The 14,010-nt window shown below is 48.3% G+C and overlaps 1 protein-coding gene across 1 annotated transcript in view; it reads right to left on the bottom strand.

Annotated features, from left to right (window-relative positions):
- Positions 1-14,010, bottom strand: part of prdm5 (PR domain containing 5) — a 132,260-nt gene that overhangs the window by 66,879 nt on the left and 51,371 nt on the right. The gene's annotated exons all lie outside the window — the stretch shown is intronic.

Below are 14,010 nucleotides of genomic sequence, written 5' to 3'. Positions count from 1 at the left end.
TTTCAGCAGTGAGACATGGAAAGTGGGATGTATACGATACCCTTGTGGCAGACGGAGTTGATAGGTGACTGGATTGACCTGCTTGGTGATGGGGAATGGGCCAATGAACCTGGGACTCAGCTTTTTGCAAGGCAGACACATTCTGATATCTCTGGTAGAAAGCCACACCAGCTGACCAGGCTGGAAGACAGGGGTGTCAGAACGTCGGAGATCAGCTACCATCCTGCGTCTGCGCAGGGCCCGTTGCAACTGATGGTGGGCTGAGTCCCAGACCCTCTCGCTCTCTCGGAACCAGTAGTCCACTGCAGGAACGTCGGAGGGTTCCCCATCCCAGGGGAACAGTGGATGTTGAAAGCGGAGTACGCACTGGAACGGGGTGAGTCCTGTGGTCGACTGTCTCAGAGAGTTTTGGGCGTACTCGGCCCAACCCAGGAACTGGTTCCAAGAGTCCTGGTGGTCATGACAGAAGGTACGTAGGAAGCGGCCAATTTCCTGTACCTTCCTTTCCGTCTGCCCGTTTGACTGTGGATGAAACCCCGACGTCAGGGTAACGGCCACACCTAGGAGTGAGAAGAACGATCTCCATACTCTGGATATGAACTGGGGACCTCTGTCTGATACAATGTCCTCTGGTACTCCGAAGTATCTAAAAACTTGGTTGAAGAGTGTCTCAGCTGTTTCCATGGCAGTAGGCAGACCTGGGAGTGGGATCAGACGACAAGATTTAGAGAAACGATCTACCACTACTAGAATGGTGGTATTACCGTCTGAGACCGGCAGGTCAGTGATGAAATCTACTCATAGGTGTGACCATGGGCGTTCTGGAACGGGCAGAGGAAGGAGTTTACCAGCTGGAAGATGACGCGGAGACTTGGAAATGGCACACTCCCTACAGCCCTGCACGTACCTTCTGACATCCTTAGCCATCCCTGGCCACCAGAAGCGTTCTTTTAGCAGCGAGAGGGTTTCATTGACCCCCGGGTGACCAGTACCAAGTGACGTGTGAGCCGAGTGAATGGTGGGAGTGCGTCGTGTCCGAGTGAGGTACAGCAAGCCAGGTGGACAGCCCGGCGGAGGGTTCGTGGAGGCATTGGAGGAGGGGATGGTTTCTTCGGACCAGGTAATAGGACTTACGATGAGGGAGCTTGGAATAATGGGTTCTGGTTCTTCGGTCTGTTCGTCAGGAGCATGCAGACGGGAGAGAGCATCAGCTTTAAGATTCTTGGTACCAGGACGATAGGAGATGGTGTAATTGAAACGGGAGAAAAACATAGCCCAACGGGCTTGTCTGGGGTTTAGTCTCTTGGCTGATCGAAGATACTCAAGGTTTTTGTGATCTGTTAGCACCAGGAACGCATGTTTGGCTCCCTCCAACCAATGCCTCCACTCTTCCAAGGCAAGCTTGACTGCAAGGAGTTCCCTGTCACCGATGGAGTAGTTGACTTCCGCCGGGCTGAGCTTGCGGGAGAAGAAGGTGCATGGATGGAGTCTACTGGGCGTCCCCTGCTGCTGCGATAACACCGCTCCCACTCCGGTTGTGGAAGCATCCACCTCCACGACGAAGGGCCTTTCCGGGTCTGGATGGACTAGTAGGGGAGCGGTGGTGAAGGCTTTCTTGAGTTGGCTGAAGGCGTTGGTGGCTGCCGGGGTCCAGGACAGAGACTTGGGCTTATTGCGTAACATACTGGTGAGTGGATGAGTGATAGAGCTGTAACCTTTGATGAATCGTCTGTAGAAATTGGAGAAACCTACGAAGCGTTGGAGTTCTTTTATGGTAGTGGGTTCTGGCCAGGTTGTGATGGACTCCACCTTCCTCTCGTCCATCCGGATGCCACTGTGATCTATGTGGTATCCCAGGAAGGAAACGGATGCTTGGTGGAAAGAACACTTTTCGGCCTTGAGGAACAGATGGAAATGACGTAGACGGTTGAGGACCTCCGCAACATGTTGGCGATGTTCGGCCTGGCTCCGGGAGTAGATGAGGATGTCGTCGATGTAAACTAGGACGAATAGATGGAGAAACTCCCGGAGCACCTCATGGATGAAATCCTGGAATACGGAAGGGGCGTTTACCAATCCATACGGCATGACGAGGTATTCATAGTGTCCAGTAGGGGTAATAAAGGGTAATAAAGGGTCTTCCACTCGTCCCCCTCACGTATCCGGATGAGATTGTACGCGCTGCGGAGGTCCAACTTGGTGAACACAGTGGCACCACGGAGATGTTCGAGGGCTGCTGGGACGAGAGGAAGGGGATACCGGAACTTAACAGTGATTTTGTTGAGGGAACAATAATCGATGCATGGCCGCAAGCCTCCATCCTTTTTTGCCACAAAGAAGAAGCTGGATGCAGCAGGGGAAGTAGACGGCCTGATGTAACCTTGGGAGAGGGCTTTTTGGATGTATTCCTCCATGGCCTTCTCCTCCGGGATGGATAGTGGGTATATCTTACCCCTTGGTACTGGTTCACCCGGAAGCAGGTCGATGGCACAGTCCCATGGCCGGTGTGGAGGCAGCTTGTAAGCCCGTTGCGGGCAGAAGACATCGCTGAAGGGGGCGTAACACTTGGGGACATCGACGGAGCGTTGTTCAACTGGACTTTCGATGGATGTGGCACAGAGAGTCAGATCAGGTAGAGACGAGGATGGAAGAGGAAGTTCAGTTAGACATTGAGAGAAGCAAGTGTCGCCCCACTTCAGGATTTCGCCCGTCTTCCAGGAGATGGTAGGGTTGTGCTGCTCCAACCAGGGGCGCCCCAGAACCACGTCAGCAGTCGAATCCTCCAGAACCAGCATGTGAGCCTCTTCCCGGTGTAAAAGCCCTACTTGGAGAGTGACTGGTCCAGCCACGGTACGGACGTGCTTGCGACTGAGGGGTCTTCCGGTTATTGAGCTGATCCTGTAGGTGGTCGGAGACGGAGTGGTCTTGAGGCGTAACTGGCGGCAGATGGCACCGGAGAGGAAGTTGCCGGCTGACCCCGAGTCGAGGAGCGCGACCACTGAAAGGGAGACATTAGCAGCAGTAAGGGTGACGACAGTGGTGAGTGGTTTCATTTTATGATCAGCAGGAATAATGGCACTCACCATGGGTCGCGGAGGTTGTGTGGGGCATGCAGCTATGACATGCCCAGGCTCACCACAATACAGGCAGAGATGTTTGGTCAGCCGACGGCGGCGTTCTTCAGGGGTTAGTCGGGAGTTCTCTAACTCCATGGGTTCGTTCGCTGGTTCTTGGGTGCTGACGGGTTCGGATCGGCGGAAGGGCACATTGAAGGGATACTGGTCCTGGTGCTCTTGGATGCACGCCTGCATGCGAGTGGCGCAGCGAATGGAATGCTGGATGAACTTCTCAAGGCCGATGGAGTCCTCGCATGCAGCGAGATGCAGCCGTACCCGAGGTTCCAATCCTTGCCGAAATGTTATCAGCGCCTGTTCATTCCATCCGCTGACTGCTGCAAGCGTTCTGAATTGCAAAGCATAATCGTAAATAGACATGGATCCCTGTTTTAAATTATAAAGTTTCTCACCAGCTGAAGAATCTGTGATCGGTTTTCCAAACACTTCCCGGAAGTGGGAAATAAACGCTGCGTATGATTGCGTTACCGCACCCTGTTGTGACCAGATGGAATCGGCCCACATTAATGCTTTGCCGCTGAGCTGAGAGATAATGAAGGCGATCTTGGAAGTGTCGCTCGGGTACAAGTGCGGCTGCATCTCCAGGACCAGTGTGCATTGCAGCAGGAAGCCGCTGCAATTCTCCGCCGATCCTGAGTAGGGCGCCGGTTTGGCCATGGGACTAGCATACGGAGGTAGTGAAGGAGGGTTGTTGACAGATGGGTTAGTGTTCGCTGGTGCAGGTGAATGAACAGTAACTGGAGTGGGATGTGGAAATGTACGCCGAAGCGCATCTACCAATTCCTGGAATGGATCCGGTTGGCTCATACTGGGTCTTCAGTATGGTCCGGTCTTCTGTTACAAGTACACAGGAGGCAGACACAGATGTTAACAGGTAAGGGTAGTTTATTAGACCACAGTAGAGCAGGTGTTGTGGAGCAGGTGAGTAAACCGGTTGTTGGTAGATTAGAAGGTGATACGAGAGAGAGAGAGTTACTGTCTTTTGTTTTGTAGATGGAAGGACGCTGGAGCCTGGAGGTCGCTGGAGACTGGAGATCGTTGGAGACTGTAGATAGCTGGAGTACTGAGGGACGGACAGGAACACACCCACACAGCAGACAAGGAACACGGAAGGAAGGAGACACGCTGGAGACAGGTAAGTATCAGTAGTAGAGTCCTTGAGGTAAGCATAGCCTGAAGTATAAGCGAACGAGACCGGACGTGGAGTGCTGTGTGGTTGTGAGTCTTGTAGTGCTGGTGATGAGTGTGGTGATGAGGTGCAGGTGATGGTGATCAGTACTCTGGGGAAGGAGTGCGCTGTGATTGGTGGAGGGTGGAACCTGACGTGTCTTTGACAATATACATTTATATAATCTATAATATATATAAATATAAATGTTTTATATATAAAAATAATATTTATTTCTTAAATATATACATGCTTGTGTGTGTATTTATAAATAAATAATAATTAACAGAGTACACACACATATATTATGTAAACACAAACTTTTATTTTGGATGCGATTAATCTTTTGACAGCCCTAATATATATACAGTGAGGAAAATAAGTATTTGAACACCCTGCTATTTTGCCAGTTCTCCCACTTAGAAATCATGGAGAGGTCTGAAATTGTCATCGTAGGTGCATGTCCACTGTGAGAGACATAATCTAAATAAAAAATCCAGAAATCACAATGTATGATTTTTTTAACTATTTATTTGTGTGATACAGCTGCAAATAAGTATTTGAACACCTGAGAAAATCAATGTTAATATTTGGTACAGTAGCCTTTGTTTGCAATTACAGAGGTCAAACGTTTCCTGTAGTTTTTCACCAGGTTTGCACTGCAGGAGGGATTTTGGCCCACTCCTCCATACAGATCTTCTCTAGATCGGTCAGGTTTCTGGCCTGTCGCTGAGAAACACAGAGTTTGAGCTCCTTCAAAGATTCTCTATTGGGTTTAGGTCTGGAGACTGGCTAGGCCACGGCAGAACCTTGATATGCTTCTTACAGAGCCACTCCTTGGTTATCCTGGCTGTGTGCTTCGGGTCATTGTCATGTTGGAAGACCCAGCCTCGACCCATCTTCAATGCTCTAACTGAGGGAAGGAGGTTGTTCTCCAAAATCTCGCAATACATGGCCCCGGTCATCCTCTCCTTAATACAGTGCAGTCGCTCTGTCCCATGTGCAGAAAAACACCCCCAAAGCATGATGCTACCACCCCCATGCTTCACAGTAGGGAGGGTGTTCTTGGGATGGTACTCATCATTCTTCTTCCTCCAAACATGTTTAGTGGAATTATGACCAAAAAGTTATATTTTGTTCTCATCTGACCACATGACTTTCTCCCATGACTCCTCTGGATCATCCAAATGGTCATTGGCAAACTTAAGACGGGTCTGGACAGGTGCTGGTTTAAGCAGAGAAACCTTCCGTGCCATGCATGATTTCAAACCATGACGTCTTAGTGTATTACCAACAGTAACCTTGGAAACGGTGGTCCCAGCTCTTTTCAGGTCATTGACCAGCTCCTCCCGTTTAGTTCTGGGCTGATTTCTCACCTTTCTTAGGATCATTGAGACCCCACGAGGTGAGATCTTGCATGGAGCCCCAGTCCGTGGGAGATTGACAGTCATGTTTAGCTTCTTCCATTTTCTAATGATTGCTCCAACAGTGGAGCTTTTTTCACCAAGCTGCTTGGCAATTTCCCCGTAGCCCTTTCCAGCCTTGTGGAGGTGTACAATTTTGTCTCTAGTGTCTTTGGACAGCTCTTTGGTCTTGGCCATGTTAGTAGTTGGATTCTTACTGATTGTATGGGGTGGACAGGTGTCTTTATGCAGCTAACAACCTCAAACAGGTGCATCTAATTTAGGATAATAAATGGAGTGGAGGTAGACATTTTAAAGGCAGACTAACAGGTCTTTGAGGGTCAGAATTCTAGCTGATAGACAGGTGTTCAAATACTTATTTGCAGCTGTATCATACAAATAAATAGTTAAAAAATCATACATTGTGATTTCTGGATTTTTTTTTTAGATTATGTCTCTCACAGTGGACATGCACCTACGATGACAATTTCAGAGCCCTCCATGATTTTTAAGTGGGAGAACTTGCAAAATAGCAGGGTGTTCAAATACTTATTTTCCTCACTGTATATATATTATATATATATATATAAATAAATGTTAACTTCATGGCAGGGTCCTGATCACCCTTTTGGGGGCTTATTTTGCGATAATGACCAGCTGACTGCATATCATTGCTTACATAAGCGTATTATACAAACTCTCTCCTCTTAGGTGGTGAGAACGGTCACACATTTGCTCACTCACACATACGTAATCCCATAATAATACAGTAAAGTTTCAGTTGTCACATACTCCATCAGGATAAACAGCTTTTTGCTTAAAATGTCAAGAAAAAGAAAGCCCAGAATCCCTCTATCATGACTGTGCGTGTGTGCGTGTGTGTGTGGGTAACTAACTAAAAAACTAAGGTAACTAAATAAAAATTAATTATAATAATAATAATAATAAAAAGAATTAAATGAATAGTTCCCCCAAACAATTACATTTTGTCATTGAGTTTGACAAGCTACTGTCCATTCCCATTCATTCTCTGTGAGGAAAAGCGCAGTCAGGACATAAAGTCATTACTTATGTGGTCTTTAAAACAAAGAAAATCATAGGGGTTTTGAAATGACTTGAGACTCAATAAATGATGGAATTTTCATTTTTGATGGTTTCATTTTTGACTACGTTATTTTTGTTTAAACATGTTCCCCACCCATGTGGTCTTAGTTATGCTAGCACAAAAATCATTACAGACAGCCTGAAAGGAAGTTACAGTTGTTTGAAAGATTATGAAAACTGACGTTTTTTTCTTCTTTGGAGTAATGTGCAGTGATGAATTATGCGGAAAAAAGTAACTTTCCAACCAAGCAGCTTTCTGTTCTGAACCCGTTGCGTGCAGAAATCTTTTGCCCTCACACGAAATTCAGTATCACGTGGATTCCTATTGAAATTACTGGATTTTAAACACACACATTTGCAGAACAACAATAACAGAGACAGTATTGGCAAATTAGCCAAAAATATTTAATAAACAAACACACAAAGGGACAAGTAATATGTAGAACTTTATGAATAAATGAAATGAATGAGTTTGAAAACTGAATTTTTTTTATTTGGAACAATAAAAATGTCCCTTATTGTGTCCAACATTTATTAAAAACGGTCGATTTCTATTTCACGATCACAATAACTACTCCAAGAGTTTCATATCAGTGACGGTGTATCTGACATGCAGCTGGGCTTCCATTCTCTGCACGCTGTCAGAAAGTAATTGAATATGGTAAAGGTTCTTTACTCTTGTGCCAACAGCAGGTCACATTTCAGTCTTGTCTGAAATTAGATGACACAATGTCAAATTCAGCCCATGCTATCTCAACTGTAATCGCATGCACTGCTTTAAAACTATACTGGAGTTTGGTGTCACTGCGCTACTGTTCATGTTAAGTGGTTTACCTGAAGTATAAATCGGAGATGAAATTGAATATGAAGTTGATGGTATGTGAATACAATCATCCTCTGTGTAAATGGGGCAATAAATCATGACGGAGCGGTGGTACGCTAGGATTGGAGGGAATGTGCAGGATATAAGATGATTATGGAATTGAGTTTCACCGTGTGTGAGGAAACACACATTGGAAACATTACCGTGCTGAAATATACGCAAGCTAACTTCAAAAAATAATAAAAGTTTTTCAAATTAGAACTAAAAGTGCTCTTATTAGAAAGATCATAACTGCATATTTTGCATTAAAAGTGTAATTTCATTTCAGTTCAATAAAACACTGGGTAAATTTCACAAAATATAATCACCCCAAGATTGAAATGAAGGCCTTTTGATCGCTCTGATCACTGTTTTGTGATATTGTCCGACTGACTCTACATTACCATGCTTATTACACAGCTATTTATGAAAGAAAAAAAATGAATAAATGGACATGAATTATTGATTTGAGTTATTGTATTATGTGAGAAGTCAGCGTGATAAAATAGAAATAAACATAGCACAGTGAAATAGGTTGCCTTTGACCGCAGGATGTCATGTTTGACCAATAAGAATTTTAGGATTAAAAATAACATGTATATTTTAGATATTTTTGCTCACGTAAAATTCTAGATCGCATGGTTTCCTATTGAAACGACTGGATTTCCGTCATGAAAATTCACAGATTAATGTTAAATATGACCTTTACACACTTATTGGTACAGCATTGTTATATTAGCCAAAAAGTATTTAAAGGGACACTTCAGCGCTGGAAAGATGAATGTGTATTTAAATTGGGTCATTTATGTAGCAGAAATGTGAAATTATTTTAGAACTTCTAGACTGAGAAAAGCCAGAAAATTTATTTTTGGCTCATGTGGATGAAAGACAACAACTCCCAGAATGCATTTGTGATTCCACTCCCAAGCCACACCTACTGGTTACATAACTTGCCCCATCCGCCGTTTTAATTTTTATAGTAATAAAATAATTTAGTTCAGTTAGAGAACAGACAGTACAATTGAAAACTGAACGTGTCTGCTCAATACAGCTCGAGCCAAATGAGAGTCACAGCACAAACCAGCAGCAGGAGTCAGATTTCATTCATCAGAGAGTGAGGAGCTGACAGACCAGATGATCGCGGAAGATTTGGTTTCAAAGCGAAATGCGCCTATTTAAGTGAGTTTGTCATTGTACCGTTTTGTTGTTGTGTTTTCATTAAGAATAATAGGCTAATGAACCCACAATTCAATCAACCCACCCCCGAATTGCTGCTAATTGACCCGCCCCCTTAGTTACTGTTGCTATGTCCGACAAGCCAAGGCACTCTCACACCACACACACGTTCTCACGTAGAGAAGATAAATCGCGGAGCAAAGAGGACACTGACAACACGCCGACAGACAGGACAGAGCAAGCTACTGTTGATATCTGGATCTCGCTGGATCATCCGCACCATCAGACTCGGCTACGCGATTCAGTTCGCCCGGCGTCCCCCGAAGTTCAGGGGTGTCCACTTCACATCTATACCGAAGGAGGGCGCCCCGGTGCTTCAGGCGGAGATCGCTGTCCTATTGGCGAAGGACGCGATAGAGCCGGTCCCTCCAGCCGATATGAAGTCCGGGTTCTACAGCCCGTACTTCATTGTACCCAAGAAAGGTGGCGGGTTACGACCGATCCTGGACCTGCGTTACCTGAACCGCTCCCTCCACAGGATGCCGTTCCGAATGTTAACCCAGAAACGCATCTTCAGATGCATCCGTCCCCAGGATTGGTTTGCAGCGATCGACCTGAAGGACGCGTACTTTCATGTCTTGATTCTCCCTCGACACAGACCGTTTCTACGCTTTGCTTTCGACGGACGGGCATACCAGTACAAAGTCCTGCCCTTCGGGCTGTCCCTGTCGCCCCGTGTCTTCACGAAAGTCGCGGAGGCGGCCATTGCTCCCATGAGAGAGCGTGGTGTTCGCATCCTCAACTATCTCGACGACTGGCTGATTCTTGCCCAGTCGCGGGAGCAGTTGTGCGAACACAGGGACATGGTGCTCCGGCACCTCAGCCAGTTGGGTCTTCGGGTCAACTGGGAGAAGAGCAAACTCTGTCCCGTACAGAGGATCTCTTTTCTCGGGATGGAGATCGACTCGGTCGCCATGACTGCGCGCCTCACAGAGGAGCGCGTCCAGTCGGTGCTGAGCTGCTTGAGTACGCTCAAACGCAGTACAGCGGTTCCACTGAAACATTTTCAGAGGCTCCTGGGGCATATGGCAGCAGCAGCCGCAGTAACGCCGCTAGGGCTGCTCCATATGAGACCGCTTCAGCACTGGCTACACGACCGAGTCCCGAGATGGGCGTGGCACAGCGGGTCCCTCCGTGTCCAAGTGACGCCGAGATGCCGCCAAACCCTCACCCCGTGGTCGGACCCTTCATTTCTACGGGCAGGAGTGCCTCTAGAACAAGTGTCCAGGCATCATGTTGTCTCCACGGATGCCTCACCCACGGGGGGTGCCACGTACAACGGGCTTGCAGTATCGGGTCTGTGGACGGGGCCCCAACTGCAATGGCATATCAATTGCCTAGAGTTGCTGGCAGTTCGTCTTGCTCTCAGCCGCCTCAAAGGGTCGCTCAAAGACAAGCACGTTCTGGTCCGGACGGACAGCACGACGGCCGTTGCGTACATCAACAAACAAGGTGGTCTACGCTCCCGCCGTTTGTCCCAACTCGCCCGCCATCTCCTCCTGTGGAGTCAGAAGCATCTGAGGTCCCTTCACACTATTCACATTCCGGGCCTGCTCAACCGTGCGGCCGACGAGCTGTCGCGGTTGCCAGTGCTTCCCGGAGAGTGGCGACTCCACCCCCAGGTGGTCCAGCTGATTTGGAGTCGCTTTGGGGCCGCACAGATCGATCTGTTTGCCGCCCACGACACGACCCACTGCCAGTTGTTTTATTCCCTGTCCGAGGGGACCCTCGGCACGGATGCACTGGCACACAGCTGGCCCCGGGCTCTGCGCAAATATGCGTTTCCCCCAGTGAGCCTTCTTGCACAGACACTGTGCAAGGTCAGGGAGGACGAGGAGCATCTCCTCTTGGTAGCTCCGTACTGGCCCAACAGGACGTGGTTCCCAGAACTAGTGCTCCTCGCGACAGCACCTCCTTGGCCCATTCCTCTGAGGCAGGACCCTCTGTCTCAGAGACGGGGCACCCTATGGCACCCGCGTCCAGACCTCTGGAAACTCCATGTCTGGTCCCTGGACGGGACACGGAGGTTCTAGGTGACCTACCGCAAACGGTAGTCGACACCATCGCTTCCGCCAGAGCCCCCTCTACGAGACGGCTATATGCGTTGAAGTGGAACCTGTTCGTCGACTGGTGCTCTTCTCGCCGAGAAGACCCCCGGAAATGTTCGATCGGATCTGTGCTATCTTTTCTTCAAGACGGGTTGGAGAGAACGCTGTCTCCCTCCACCCTCAAGGTATATGTTGCCGCTATCGCCGCAAGCCATGACCTCGTTAATGGTGAGTCCTTAGGCAAGCATGATCTGATCGTCAGGTTCCTGAGGGGAGCGAGGAGACTAAATCCTCCTCGCCCTTCCTCTATACCCTCTTGGGACTTGACTCTGGTGCTGACCGCACTGCAGAGGGCGCCCTTCGAGCATTTACAGTCAGTAGAGCTTAAGATCTTGTCTCTAAAGACAATCCTCCTGATTGCATTGGCCTCAGTTAAGAGGGTAGGGGACCTGCAGGCATTTTTGGTCGACGAATCGTGCCTGGAGTTCGGGCCGGGTGATTCTCAGGTGACCCTGAGACCCCGGCCTGGATATGTGCCCAAGGTTCCCACTACTCCCTTCCGGGACCAAGTGGTGAGCCTGCAAGCGCTGCCTTCGGAGGAGGCAGACCCAGCCCTAGCTTTGCTCTGTCCCGTCCGTGCTCTCCGGACTTACGTGGACAGAACGCAAAGCTTCAGGACCTCAGAGCAGCTCTTCGTCTGTTACGGAGGACAGCAGAAGGGAAAGGCTGTCTCCAAGCAGAGGATGGCCCACTGGATAGTGGATGCCATCGTCTTGGCGTATGAATCCCAAGACGTGCCCTGCCCGCTCGGGGTTAGAGCTCACTCCACCAGGGGTGTAGCTTCTTCCTGGGCGCTGGCTCGTGGCGCCTCGCTGACAGACATTTGTAGAGCTGCGGGCTGGGCGACACCCAACACGTTCGCTAGGTTTTATAGCCTGCGTGTAGAGCCGGTGGCTTCTCGTGTGCTCGCTTCCCATAGTCAGCTTCACTGAAGTGCCCGTTCTAGTGTCGGCTTGCTGCGCCATTCCCTTCCCCTGGAACGGATACGTGCGCTTATTTCTCCAGTCGAGTTCCCCAGGATTGGCGAACCCTGTTGAGTCCTCCGCACCCCTCGGCAGTCGGATGTTGCGGAGCGTCCGACGCCAGGTCTGGCACTCGTATGCATTGGTGGAACTTGTGTCAGGCTGGGTTCCGTATGTCGTGACTCCTACGGCGGTCCCATACGTGTATTCTCCACGGTTCAGCTCCCTACGGCGAGCTCGTGTCTTTTCCTTGGCAGAGTTCCTCTGCCGTCTCAGTTCGGTGTCGTCTCCCGCCTGCATTAGGCCGGGGCCACCCCTGGGACTTTCGTATGTTGAGCTGCCCACGGCCAGCCCATACGTCTCTTTCCACATGGTAACTCCCTCTGGGCATGATGTGGCTCCCGCAGCGTCCTTCGGGCACGCTTTCCCAGCGTTATCCAATACAGTCTGCTGAATGGGTCTTGCGGAACAGCAGTATGACTCTCCTGGCGTGAATCTCCCCGCCCGCTTCAGAACGGGGTCTGAGGGGCTGTCGCTGGGCGCTGGTAGTGGTAGTAACTGTGGCGCTTTCCATAGGGATCCCAATTCGTCGGTATTACCGACGTACGTCGTAGTGACCGACTGAAAGGGAACGTCTCGGTTACGTATGGTAACCCTCGTTCCCTGAAGGAGGGAACGGAGACGTACGTCCCGTCGCCACAGTTCCTTCCATCACTGCAGGCCGAGTCACTGGTTCGGCTCCTCAGTGAAAAACGTCAGTGCGTGGCTCTCGCTTCCTGTTTATACCCGCGGCGCGGGGCGGAGCGCGAGATGCAAATCTCGCACGCCAATTGTTCATTGGCCTGTTCTTAAGTTCTCGAAGCTGATAGGGGCTCTCTGAAGTGATCCCAATTCGTCGGTATTACCGACGTACGTCTCCGTTCCCTCCTTCAGGGAACGAGGGTTACCATACGTAACCGAGACGTTTTTAATGTTGTTTATATGTCTATGTGGTGTTTTTATCATATGCTTTAAGACAAACCATGTGCAAATTCATAAGTCAACACCATTGCTGAGTATTTTCTCTTTAAAACTGCAGTGAAAAAGGAGTCTCAAAAACACTGTTTTGAAATCGCTGGTGTTTCTGACGCCACAAACTACCTTGTAACCAATCACGTTCACTTGTGGGCGGGCTTTAGCATATCATTAACAATTCTCCGACGCAGGGGAGTCTCAAGAGAAGACAGGTTATCCCACTATATCTTTCTGTTGATATGAAAAATCGGGTACACTTAGCAATATAGCAGGTGAATTATGCATATGATGTACATTACGATGTTAGAATGAACTATATGCATTTTCCTAAGTTGTTCAAAGTGTTTCTACTGATTTTTAGAAGGCAGACTGACTCAAAGATGAAGAACCGACATTAGCAACACATTCTTAACCATTTGATAACGTAATCAAGCAAAAGGCTAATTATATTAAAGGGATAGTTCACCCAAAAATGAAAATTCTGTCATTTAGTCACACTCAAGTTGTTCCAAACCCGTATTCATTTTTTGTTCTGCTGGACACAAAGGAAGATATTTGGAAGAGTGCTGCCAATGACTGCCGAGATCTGCCCGGTGACAAATAATTACCGTTATGTGTCCGACATTGTAGAGAGCGATACGTAAAGCGCATTACCATTCTGATACATCGACTTTTAGACGAGCCTGTATGAGTGAGTGAAGGCGTGGCTAGTTTGCATATTCATGGGTACACGTATACTAAATGAAGCAAGGTTGAAGAGTTACATTCCAGCCATTTTAAGGCATGAATACATATTTGTAATTTGAACGCATGTAATTTTAGTGATCAAAGATGAGTTTTAAGGGATACAATTATTGACTACAGGGGGGCTTTAATAAACAAGCACACAAAGGGGCGGGGCATATTAAGAACTTGAATAAACGGCATTCAGTTCGGTTTCTACAGATTCTGTGTTGCTCTGCTCATGAAATACATACGACACTGATGAGATCTTGGATTATTCTGTGCTTTAGTTCATT

The sequence above is a fragment of the Gobio gobio genome (assembly GCF_949357685.1).
Source record: "Gobio gobio genome assembly, chromosome: 21".
NCBI lineage: Eukaryota > Metazoa > Chordata > Actinopteri > Cypriniformes > Gobionidae > Gobio > Gobio gobio.
This window is presented reverse-complemented; position numbering and strand designations above follow the sequence as displayed.